Genomic DNA, 13,340 nt, shown 5'->3' with positions numbered 1-13,340 from the left:
TAAACATATGGTACTACATTTGTACTGGTATAACTGGGAGAAGAGGAGGGACTGAGGAAATGTGGGATCTTTGAGTCTCGTTTGAGATGTTTCCTATTTTTTCTCATGAATTTGAACAGTACCATTAGTATAAAGTGCTTAATGTTAAAACAAAATGTTTAACAGCAATAGCTTAATGAATATTCTAAATACAGAAGTTTTGTGAGTTGTATCTTGCAAGAGAGAATAGTGCATAAAAGAATCTCATTTCTGCATCTTCAGTTTTGTATTGAGACTTCAACACTGAAGTCTTTATAGATTTTTGTACTCTCTGAATGGTCATCTTGACTTAAAGTTCAGTTTGCCTCCTTTTTTAATGGCAGAATGATGGGAAGTAGTTGAAGAGGAGCAACATAAAGAATTAAAAGCCTTTCTCCTCTTTGAGGCTGAATCATGGGGATTTTTTTCTTCTTTTAAATAAGGAGAAGACCAGGGTCATTTAGCACTTGGATACAAAAACAACAGCTCCCAATATTTCCAAATAATTACTAGTCAGCCTTCCTACAGAGAAACAACAATATCTCTGTTATCTCATTTCTGAGGATTGCACTTGGAATAATAACCTCAAAATGAGAACCAGAAGCAGCCCAGAATGTGTATTTTTCCTCACAGATTGTGCTCAGGGACTGACTCTTTAATGCATGAATAGAGAAATGCAACAGCATTCTATTTTACTGCATACCTTTGTTTTACAAGGACACCAAAAGAGCATAATATGACACAACAGTAAAGTCTTTCTGTGATCTTCATTATCATAAAGTTGCTGCTTACATCAATATTATGGTATTAAAAAAAAGGGAAAATACATGAGCCACATACCCATATGGAGATTTGACAGCTTGGTAGGAACTGATTCTAGCAGGCATAATGCCCATCCTTAGAGCTGATGGCAGAAATACTGGGGAGTATCATGCATCAACCCTTCTTCATCAAATAACCAGAGATCTGACTATCAGAAAACTACTGTGTCATCATCCTATGCTCAGACAATCATATTCTTTCTTTTGCCTGATTAAGTGTGAAAAAAAAAGAAGAAAAAAAAGAAAAAAAGAAGAAAAACCTGATATTTGTCATAGCTGATATTTTCCATGAAATGTTGTAGTGTATTCAGAAGAAAATCAGCATGTATATTCAAATCTCTACTCTTCTGATAAGACATGAGCTTGTGTTTGAAGGTACTCTGCTACAGCACTGACAGGTAGTACCTTCCCCAGAGATTGTAGATCCACCATTCCTAATGCAGAGCTTGAACTTTGAGTGATGCAGAGTTGTTCTGACTGTGGATGACTTCAGTAGAATTTGAGAAGTGTGGCATCTTCTAGGAAAAGATTCAGACATTTTATCTGCAACACCAGCTCACTTTGCCTACTGAAGAAGCTTGTTGGAGTCTGTGCTCGCTCCCTCCTGCTCTGTGGAGGGACTCTTAGATGTGAAGGAGAGGGGTTGCAAACGTGTCTCGTTTGGTGCAGATATTGGATGTAGCTGGGAAAGTTTTTTACTGTAGTTCTGACCCTGAAGACTGGAGAGCTCTTGAGGTACTCGGCATCAGATCCATACTTTGATAAAGTAGCTATTTCTGGATCCATTCTCCTCACTTGAAAATACGTGAACCAAGCTCTTTTCTCTCATTACTGGGAGAACTCTTTCCTTACTCCAACAGCTATTTCATGACTTTCTGCTTGCTCTGGGGTCTGATGGTGTGGTGGGAAAGGTGATTGTCAATGTGGTTATGCTGTTGGCAGAATATGCCCTCCCTAGCATGGAGTGCTGCATGGGTGGTAAGACACTTTCTTCTCTTCCAGTCAAGGGGTCTGTGTGACTTGCATGAGCAGATCAGGAAGATCCTTGGTGGACAGATGCTGTAGAAAGTACTCACGTGAGAAAACTGGGCTTTGAATCCTGCCTAATGTTGCCCTATGCCTAACAGATTGTCTAAATACATAAATGGCTTTTTGTCCATGCAATAATTATAGCCATTAGCAAGGGATGGGCAATTATGGTAAGTAACATAATTATCTCAAATTCAGAGGTGAATGCATGTGACAGTAGAGAAGCAGTAGGATATTTAGTATTTGTCTAGAAGAAAACAGACAACCGAGAAATAAATTAGCAGTGAAATGCAAAGAGAAACTTTAATGCAAAAATATCTGTAATGTTTCACAAAAGCCCAGTGGCTCTCCAACCCATGATTATCATGGGTATAATGGTTTCATACATAACTAAGTCTGGCTGCACACAGTGGAATTGATTTTACCTTGTATGTATCTGCTCACTTTCCTTCAGTAAAAAACTCTCCCTTTTGAACAGAAGAGAAAAGGGAGAGCATGAGCTGTTGCAGTTTTTCCTCACAATTTGCACTCTCTTATGAAATCTGCATTATAGCAGCCCAGATAGCAAGCAAGAAATGGGTGCTTATACCAGTGTACTGTTCCTTGTTAAAAAGACAGACTCTCTAGGAGGGTTGTAATACAGGAAGTTCAGAGCAAAGAATAGTAAATAAAATGTTTCCTGATTGGATGTGTTGTCTTTGGTTGCTATAACTTGTTACTGGTTTGTTTTTTTCTCAAAGGTAGAAATTCACTTCCACAGTTTTTGCAAAGATATTTGGCCAATCTTTCTCCTTGTATAAGGAATTTTTTCTATGCATCTCTCTTCTTTATGATGGGATGACATCTGCTCCATACTCATCCAAACCCACTAAGTCCCCTCTGCACTGGTATCAGGGAATGACATTACTGGCAGTGGATGCTGAGCATTAGGGTAGGAAATGAAGCTGGCTCAGGATGAAGAGGTTGTGATGTATGAATGGATGTTACAGGACTCAAGTGAGGCAACATCTGGACCTGGATTAAAAGAGCAGTTTAATTACTCAGCACCATTCAAATGAACCATTAAAAGACAGACAGTACTGAAATAAAAGGAAAAATCGCTGTGCAGAAAAATTAAGCTTTTATACCACTAGTCTGTTTTGCCATCGACAGTGCTGCTTCATTCCTCAGAGGATTTTGTCAGCCAGTGCCATACGACTTGTCATCACTTGTCAGCCTTCTTAGGCTGAGGTATGGGCAGACATGGCAGCATGGAGCTCTCTAATTGGCTCGTGAGAAGCTTAGTTAATGGCTGCAGTGTAGGCATACCTTCATTTTGATTCCCAGAGGCATGTAAAATGCTCTGCAAAACATGCAATTGACTTTTGCATAGAAAATGATTTCCTTTCTTGATATACTTCAATGAAAACCTTGTTTCAGTTTAGGCTTTCCCACAACAAACTTCAAGCTAACTGTACAACTTGTGGGCCAGAATGGACATTTTCAACCTACAATAATTCAGCAGACAAATTTTAAGGCCCATAAATGTTTTGTTAGCTGAAGTCATGTTGCTTTTTTTAGAGAACTTCAACTTAACTGGATGAGTCTCTTGACTTGTGAACAGCCAGTAAGATTCCATAATCTTTATGTGCTTCTGGGAGCTGAATGAAAGCACCAGGTGTACATCATTGGTGAGTCAGTACTAGTGGAAAGTAATTAATAATGGTAAGTGAACAATTTAAAACCTACTGTTAAGAGATGCTCAAAAGAAAATAGTACAGTTCTTCACTATAGAGGCTCAAAGAACTGCAGTTGCTACTGACAGATGAGCTTTGCTCCAGGATCCTCTTAAACATCCGTGTAAAAAATGGTGGACCCAGTTGCAATGTTTTTAGGAATTAAAAGACTGAATTAGACAGATACCATTGTCCAATAGTATGAGAAGTACAGAAGCATTGCATAAACAGCCAGGGGTCAGCTTCATTCCTTCTTTTTATTTGAATTGCATAGCTCAGGAAACTCAGCAATGTGGAATTCATCCCTTCTATTGATAGACTTGACTGAATAAAACTTATGGTATGTATGAACTTGCTTCTTCTTACATGTGACAAAGCACAGGTTAGAAATCAATTAATACTGTGATGTATTTACACATTACATTTGCCCCCCTTCAGCTGTTTCCCTAAAATATAATGTGTACATCAACTTTGTACTGTCAGAAGAGAATTACTGGGCTATAGATTCAGACTTGAAGAAAGCAAATATCCTGGAAATGTTGTGTTTGTAGAGGAGCGCCACCATTCTCCTTGAATAGGATCAACAGCAGGAAAAGGTGGGGTCCAGCTTGAGATGTCTATAAGCCCCTGTGTCTGCTGAGAGCTGAGTCTTCAAAGTCATCAGCATTGATCAACAAGGCTAGAAGATACACATATTTGGAGCTGAGGCAGGTAATGCTGTTAACTTCAAGATGCTGGTAAAACTTATGTTAGAAACCTTCCCATTACAACACCTGAATTCAGATTCTACTGAAGTGTAGGGAAGTTCAAATTTCTGGTAGCTTCTCAACTTTTCATCTTTAGAAAATAGATAAGCCAACACCAATATCCAGAATCAGTTATTTTAAAGGACTGTAGATTGAATGAAATCTTTATGGACTAGGCTAGTCTTTATACCCAGGAGCAAAGCTGTATCATTAGGTTATCACGAACAGGACTGAGCCTGAGCACAGATAAAGGACTGACGTAAACCCTCAGATGAATGAAAGCATGTAGAGCTTTCTGAATTAAAAACAGAAATAAAAATGGGTCAATGAAAATAGTTATCCAAGCTAGAAGAAGGGCTAAACACAGGGGATTAAGCAGGCTGGAGAGGCTACGGATGTGTGACCCAGTCAAGTGTGACAGACCCTGCAGCTGCTATTACTGGAAATGAGCTACAGCTGTGCCAAACTCCATGGGCAAAGCAAGGAAGGGAGGTTCCTGAAAAAGTTACTGGGTGCAAACTCGCACAGCTTTTTTGCTGTCCATGTTTTCTGGTTTGCCTGTTTGCTGTTTTTCGATTAACCTCTCCCTTGCATATAAGAGTTCAGCAATTGTCTGAAGACTGAAGCCATGGTACCTGTAGCCTGTCACCATGCAGTTAAGTAGGTGTTGAGAGATGGTGGCATGTGAAGTATGCAACACAGAGGTGAACAGAGATAAAACCTCAGTAAATTGCCATAAGATGCACTAACATGAAGAACCGTGAAGAGCAGCATAGGGTTAAGAGTATACAGATTCCTCTGATATCCTCACAGTATCATTTGACTTTGCTTCTGCGCTGCCTATCTATTAGGTGTTCTCTTCCTTGAAGCATAGTTTTGTGATTATTCAGTGCTATTAAACACATTTAACTGGTGATCTTTGGGCCTGTACTTGCCCCTGATGGAAAAAAAAAGTATCCAGTGATTGCACAGATTCCTAATGGTAGTTTAAGGTAAAAAAAAACCAAACAAACAAACAAAAAAAAGTTTTCTGATTTTTCCGTTTTTTAATCTACTAAATGTTTAATGTGAAATATGTAGTCATTTCTGGAATCAGACTCCATTTGGTTTCTTCCCTGTCGACTTTGGCTGACCTTCTTACCTGCTCATCTTTTTGTTCCTGTCTGCAGAGTGGCTCAGACTGTAGGCCATGTGAAATTAATTCTATTTTAATTTGCATTGCTTGCAGCCCAAGTTGTGAATTGGAGTCTCCTGGGTGCCTGTGAACAAAGCAGCAGGCATGGGGATGCCTTACTTGGGAAAGGAAGTCCCAGGTGGGAGTGAGAGCTAGCCCTGTGCAAGCAGGGTTGTTGGTCCTGCTGGTTTGCTCAAGGCCAGAATGAGGAGCACATGTGCTGAGTTATTCTGCAAAAGTTAGTGTGCCATGCTTAACACCCTCCTCTCTTTGTGGACTCATTTTTAAGTTTAGCATGTGGGGGTCTTAGACCATTGGATTTTCCTTGCTTTGAGTGTAAGTCATGACAAAAATGAAGTGAGTGCAGAATGCATGGCTTCTCATGTCAGAGAGGGATATTTGCTCTTCTATAGACTGCTGTCTATTGAATGAAAGGTTGAAATGGAGGGCAGGTTTGCTCAATGCAACTTTTCAGCTAACTTTTGATTAATTCCCACCTTGAGTGCCTAAGGCCACAGTCCATATTACTCTGTGTTTATTTGTGGCTTATGTTTACGGCTTAAGTGACAAAGTTTGATTCATCTGTCTGGTTGGCAGAAAATATCTTGCAAATATAAGGTTGAAGTACAGGCATTCCTTTGCACTCTGCCCAGAAGTGGTTAATTTCCACAGTTCTTTTCAGAGATGCTACATTATGCCTGTTCAGTGGAACAGGTGTAATCAGGAAGACATTTTAATATGCAATAACTGCTGCTGAGGAAAGTAATATTTGCTCTTATATTAAACCAGGTAGGTATGTTCTGAGCCATAGCAACAAGCCCTTTTAAGCATGTCTAATGACTGTCAGTGGCATGATGTCCAGGAAATGGTAATGTTTGCTCAAAGGCAGTCACATTTCTTCATCTCTCTGATTTTGCCATAGTTTTTCTAATGCACGCATAATTACACTGTACTTACTGATAAAAACTATTTGCAGACAGAACAACCTGTAATCATAGCAATTGCTGGTCATTGTGACTTAAAACTTCTACAAACTTTGAGGCAGTACAGTAGAGAGGAACAACTTGAATAAATTGAGTACAGGCTAAATTTGATTTTGTATTGGCCATGGAGAAAGAAAGAAACTGTGTGAATATTTCACAGCAAATATCTCAGGCTGCTGCAGCTTGCTGACAGGCACTTCCCTTCCACCACCTGCACTTTTCCATTCCAATTTCAGAGCTTGAGCTGTGCTTTTGCCTCTGTGCTGGTCTCATAGAGGGCATATTGGCAGCTGCCAGGACTTGAGATGGCTTGGTAGCCCTCTGCAAGGATTATGAAAAAGTGAACATTTTAATACATGTACCCAACGATACCAGTTTCCTTAAAGGCTTTCCCGACCAGCTCATGTCAGCCCTGATTTGTGCTAAGAACTTCTTTATTTTAGGTATGAAGGTACATGTCTCCTTTTAGATCGTGCACATTTTTAGTGAGAAGGAAAGGTGTGAAGGGATGTCCTTGTGTTCAGTGGGGCTCTCCCGTCACCGCTGATGCACTGGAAACAGTCCTTGGCAAGACAAATTTTTACTCCTAGGTAATAAAAAGTCACATTGAGAGCACTGTCACAGCTTTTAGTTAGTACAATTCCTGATACAGCCAAAACCTTTCTCTGGAGCAGATCCTCTGGTCCCTCCTCATGATGAGGGTGTAGCCTTATGCAGGATTGCATCCAAATTCAGTGAGAGATTTTCCATTGCCTGCAGTGGCCTCTGAAAGGGGCCCAAGGGTGAAATCAATGATGTTTCTTGCTCCACAGTCCCAAGAGCACAAACAAATTCTACTGAAGTGTGTATGAGACATCTGCATCCTGTGGGAGCACACTCAATGTTGCACTGACAAAAGAGCTCAGCTAATAAAGTGGCAGGCTCCTTGCTGTATGAGTGATAATAGCAAAAACATTCCTGAAGCAGATCTTACCCTTCTTCAAATGAAATTTTTGTGTACTGAATATCCGGAGGTACGAATTAAATGCTAACAGATTATTAATTTATGAAGCAGCCTTGGAGGATTTATGCTGCAAGGCTCTCTGGGTTCTAAACTGGTTACTCTTGGCACCCTGGCTTGTCTGAGCCATTTCTGTCAAAAAATGCCTTCATATGGCTGCTGAGATTGCTTTAGAATTGATTATGTAGTTCAATATAGCCAAAATAAATAAAATATTTTAAAATTTCAATAACAGTAGGATTGACATTTGCAAGAGCAATGAAAAGCCAAGGGAAAATCTGATATTGGGCAAGACAGCTCTCATGTCCAACCTGGGAGCTCTCCCCAGGCTGCAGATAAGTGCTGGTGCCTCACGTGTTCACGCTGCAGAAGCAGGCAGCTTCAATGTGACTAAGAGGAACAGCAAGCACAGCTTTCTGCCTTGCTGTGTGCCTGCAAAGAAAATTTCTACAGCAGTTATGTAGTTGAGTAAATTTATTTTATGAAATACTTATGAGATGTGATTTAACTGCACTGACATTGAAAAATAACTCCTGTTCTTTCCCTTGTTTTATGTAAGAGGGAGTTTTGAGGCAGATATATTTTTGCATGGTGCAGCTTTTTTTTTTCTTAATGGTCATTTCCTAATCAGGACTCATGTGCCCCTATCTCTTAAGAGTTCCAGAATCTTGGAAAGTCCACAGTACTTCAAAAGCTTGATTTTTCCTTAGTGACACCAAGGGAATGTAGGAAAAATCTAAAATCCCCCAGATTAGAAAGTATCCTAGGAATACACATTTTTCTGACTGGTCCTTGTCATCAGATGTCTTTATCTTCAGCTGCAGTTCTCTGAGAGATACTGGGGTTTGCAAGTTGCAGAGAAATGTCTTAGTTCAATTGCACAGTCTTGACAGTTAGGGATTTGGAATTTGCTTCAAGTCTTCACGAAAAATCTTTCTAGCAATTTAACCTTTATCTAAAAACATTTCCTCAGAAGGAATTACAAAGGGATTTAGGACTGAATTCATAAATAAATTAGCAGTCGTGATCAGAAGTCTCCTTCACAGTTGCTCATAGACATGGGATTTAATTTTACATTTTGTACCAAAAAGCTGTCTAAGCTGACTAAGAAAGGTGCTTCCCAGCTGCTGGGAGGACTTGGCCTTGCTTGTATGGTGTGACTGATTCATAGCTCAGGGTGAGAGACTTCTGCACTTAACTGTGGCAGGACAAGTCGGAGCTCCTGCAGCCATCTCAAAGCTTCTCCAAATGGAGGCAAATCTCTTTGTTTCCCCAAAGATGGATGTATGGGGCTGAGCTGAAGGTACAAGACAAGGGATTTTAGAAGAAAGATGTGGGAACATCTCTAAAAAATCTATCTTAGCATGAATTCTTTTTAGGCAGTGCGATGGGAGAGAGCTTAGATCACTATTCTGTTACATGGCTTAGTAGATGTGTTTTGGTATCTCATCTTGACAGTTGGACTTGACAACCTAGGAGGTCTTTTCCAGCCAAAATAATTCTGTGATTCTATAATTTCCAGGGCAATAACAGAAAAACCTGTTTTTTCTGGGCCCTGGAAAAAGTGAACTAGAATACAGCCAGTTACTTATCCTGTCATTATGGTTACTGGTACAACCACCTGGACCTATGAATAGTCGTAGAGCTCACCTGTGCTACTCTGCTAGCATCTTGCAGTCAAAATTAGCAAATGCCACACTTCTGCTTGACAGGCTAGTTTCTTTCTCAAGTCCTTTTCATTCTTCTTGGTTTGGACACCCTTAGTACAACAAATAAACAAAATACCTAATCACAATGGTGCTGGTATGTTCTGTATTGTGCCTGCTGACAGCTGGAAATGGAACTGAAACCACTCTCCCATTCTGCACAGTGGATTAAAACAGCAGGCAATAAAATTAGTCATGCTCATCACGAGGCTGGTGTTTAATTAATGACCTAGCAGCAAAAGGCTCCCAGCTGATCATTACAACAGCTTCTAGAGATTCCTTCAGCACAGTTTGCTGTGTAAGACTATTGACATGCAGACAGTGTGCAAACTGACTGGGAAAAATGAAGTGGTGTCAAGAATGTTTTGGCTGTATTAACTCTGAATATGTCCTTGCTGCCCTGGGATTTTGGTCTAAAACACAATATTGTTTGAAGGTAGTCTGTAGCTTTCAATAACAAATTCCAATAAAAGGAAAGGAATAGAATACTAGCAGCCAATAGTTGTAATTTGAAAGAAGACTGCAAAAAATATATTTTGCTTGCTTATTTTAAAGGTAGAATTTAAGGAATTTAAATTTTGTTCTTAAGTCCTAAAGATAATCAGAGAAAGCCTTGTATACCCACTGGCTGATTTATTAGAAAATTAGATCAGCATGCTGCCAAATATTCAGATTTTGGACATGTTTTCATATTGATTCTTGTGATGAAAATCACAGATGTATCAAGGACACATCCCACAGTATTTATCTGCACCTGATATGTAATGAGTTCCTTACCTCTGCATCTTAAAGGAATGCTATTTTTCTCTGGTAAAAATTAAAAATCTCCTTCCCATTACAGAGGTACAGAGGTAGAGGATTTGGGAAACTAAACTTATGGGATTCTGACCTTCTTAGTCTTATACTCTTTGTTGGAGGACTGACTCACAATCATAGCAATAAATTTAGCATTATTTTATTCGATTTAGAGCCCTTGCTTCAGAAATAGAGATGATGTCTTAGTATTATTCTCTAAAGAGAATCTAGCCTTATGCTGAAAGTATGACATTTTTTCTTTTATTTATTTTTTTGAATTGACAATGTGAAACATTTGTACAATAAGGAGAAATATTTCATTGAAAGGCCTTTTCATTACCTGCTGCTCAGCAGTTTGCATTTATGCACATTCATTTTTAACACCTCCATTTTCAAGTTAGAATAGAGTTGTTGGATTGAGAGTTATTCTGCTTCAGGAGGACTCATATCCTTCTGAATAGCAACAGAAGTAAAGCACAGAGAAACCCAGGTGCCAACCTAAGCTTTGTTCAATAAATACAGCTCACAGTCAGCACTATATACCCTGTTTCTGAAAACCAGGCCATGGATTATCCAATTAAATGCTCACCTTTGAAAGTTAAGATGATTATTCCATCTTCTAGTTCTTAAAAAAACTCGAGGGAACTGCTTTTCTTGGTAGCTCAGTCGTGCCTTCATTTCTCCTGAGTCAGGAGTTGTGTGAAGCTGACTGAAACAGACATTTTCCACTTGTCTTGTCAATTCCATTAGGAGCTTTAGCCCCCTAGAGGGAATCAATGCACGAATTAACCAAAGATTTATGAATCCCCAAAGGGATAATTTAAGGCTGTATTATGGTACAGTGGATTTTAATTCTAGCTGAGAAAATTTGCTCCTCTAACTTTCATATTTGATTTTCTTCTTGTCAGAATATACAAGAATTAGATGATTTTTCACCCCCCCCCCTCACCCCCCCACTCACCCCCCCACTCCATAAAAGGCCTCCCAGAAAACTTCCTTCAGGGATTATAAAGAAAATTACAAATGGATTTGGATGATTTTATTTCAAAATCTATATTGAAAGAACAAGTGATATTCTTTAATGTCAAATTTTAAAGATAGGAAAACTACCTGCTAGCATCAAGCATGAGGGTTCAGTGAGTAGAGCAGCTTGTCATCTGGTGTAAATCAGCACTACTGTATTGAAGGAGACAAGCTCAGTTGAGCCATATTGTTTACAGTAAATGAAAACCTATCCTACTATTTCTCAGTGCCATTAGGCAGGCTGAGAAATGATCAGATGGCATTCAGGCACAGAATGAATCTAACTCTTCCTCCAATCCCATGCTCTGGTTTGCTACCTTGTTGTCTCTTAATTTCTGTTTCCTTTTAGGAGCTGCTAACTTTGCTGTTATTGCTTCCTTTCTGCCTCCGCTGCTTTTACATTCTTTGGATGAGCCCTTAGGGACACAGTATTTTTGTTAAGTTTTCTGATCTTATAGTAAACCCCCATCTTAGCCTTTGTTTATCAATTATTTGATATTCATTTACATAATGTGATTTTGATCACATGGAATTTGTTTAGCATTTGGTGAGTGTTCCACATCTAATTACTACCACATGTTATAATTCACTGTCAAGTGAATGAGCCTTTCAAATATAACAATGCAGAAATAACTAATGGGACCCTGCTGAGCCTAATTTGTTTGGAAAAAACTGGAATTGAAAGACTTGAGAAAGGGAACTGGCTTTCTAGCCAATTAAATGGCACATACAGCGTTGGCTCTCCTTACATCAGGCTGTTAGGATGAGATGCTTAGGATGACAGTTTCAAGAACAGCAGAGAAGGAATGGCAAAGCATTGGATTTTTGCTGCTTTGTACACTGTCACCCATTTCCAGTCTGGCAAATACTTCATGAAACTTTATTCAAGTGAAAATTGGAAGACTGGTATTTGTGATTAACTGGACAGGGATGATGACTAGGATTATCATTACTATTGTTCATAGAGCATTTTACAGACAGTAATGAAATAATTGCCTCAGAAACCTGATTGCACGCACTCAGTATTCAAATAAAGGGGAGAACTGAACGGTGGCTTCTTCCACTCATCTCATGTGTTCTGTTGACCCACAAGAAAATCTGTTCTCTCTGACTTTAACTTGTTTAGTCAGTCTGCATTTTTACAGTGGAAGAGCTATCCTTCATAGACCTTTAAATAGATATGTAAGAAGTTCAAGAGAAAATAGTATTATGTCAATCAGGAGGGAATGTTAGAGGAAATTATTGGGTGAGAAGGAAAACATGGAACAAAAGTTTTGGAAAACATGGCAAAGAAGTTTGGTGGCATACATGACTGGAAAGAAGGAGCTATTGCAAAAGAGATGGAAAGCAGGAAACATGAGAAAGACTGTGAAGATAATCAGAAAGAAAAACATAGTCTGGTGAAAGACTTTTCTAGAGAAATTATGGAAGACTGTTAAGGACTCCTATACACACAGGATTTTAGTATCTATATGAGAAACACAATCTGAATATGGAGATGCTAGACGAAGAGGAATTGGCAGCAGATTACAGGAGAAATAATCAGAATTTGAATATGCTGCTCTTTATCATGGAAACACCGTGAAATACCAGTACGACACAGGCATTATTCTGAAGAATTCTGAAGCATAGAATCAAATCTGGTGTCTGCCAACCTTGGATGTACCTTGATTTTTGAACCATTATGGCAGTGCTCTTTGAAGCTTTGAACAACTTCCAGCAGTAATGCGGAAACAAACATACCAAAAACATACAGGAAATGCATAACAAGAGCAAAGATTTAAATATTCTTGTGTTTTCCTTTTAAGATGTCATAATTAAAGCTGCTCCTTTGGCTGAAAAGAAAAAAAAAAAGGCAAGCTGACAATTTCTTTTTAAGATTTGGATGCAAATACCTAAAAGGCATACACATTGACTTTGATTCATCCTAACAGTGTTTGGACAAATAATCAAGACTGCTCCCTCACAAGGAGCTCTCTCCACAGCTACAGGAGACTGATAAATACTTCCAGAGTCTGATTCAAATCCTCAATTCAGCAGTGAGCTGAAGAAAAGCTGTAAGGATTCACTGTTTTCATGGAAGGTAGACCTCAAGGCGAATGCAAAGCTGTCTCCTTTTGCAGCACCATCTCTATGCAACTGTTGAGCACAGCAGTCCATGATATATTGAACTTTATTCTTCTTGCAGCTATTATATTTTTATGTAAGTTTGCTGTGCAATTCAAATCTCAAATGGTGAGAGAGCCAGCCTCAAACTACTTCATGGAACAAACATAGCTGACAGTTACAACTTAATGCCAGAGAGGCTGGAAATTCTTCATCCTTACAGA

The 13,340-nt window shown here is 39.1% G+C and overlaps 1 long non-coding RNA gene across 1 annotated transcript in view; it reads left to right on the top strand.

The window, feature by feature from the left end:
- Nucleotides 1-12,894, top strand: part of LOC125689516 (uncharacterized) — a 51,850-nt gene extending 38,956 nt beyond the window's left edge. Inside the window, exon 5 of the long non-coding RNA XR_007375317.1 lies at nt 1,842-12,894. This is a non-coding gene — a long non-coding RNA (uncharacterized LOC125689516). The remainder of the gene's footprint in view (nt 1-1,841) is intronic.
- Nucleotides 12,895-13,340: the final 446 nt, after the last annotated feature.

The sequence above is a fragment of the Lagopus muta genome, chromosome 2 (genome assembly GCF_023343835.1).
Source record: "Lagopus muta isolate bLagMut1 chromosome 2, bLagMut1 primary, whole genome shotgun sequence".
Taxonomy (NCBI): Eukaryota; Metazoa; Chordata; class Aves; order Galliformes; family Phasianidae; genus Lagopus; species Lagopus muta.
Note: the sequence above shows the minus strand (reverse complement) of the source record. Positions and strands in the feature narration are given on the sequence as shown.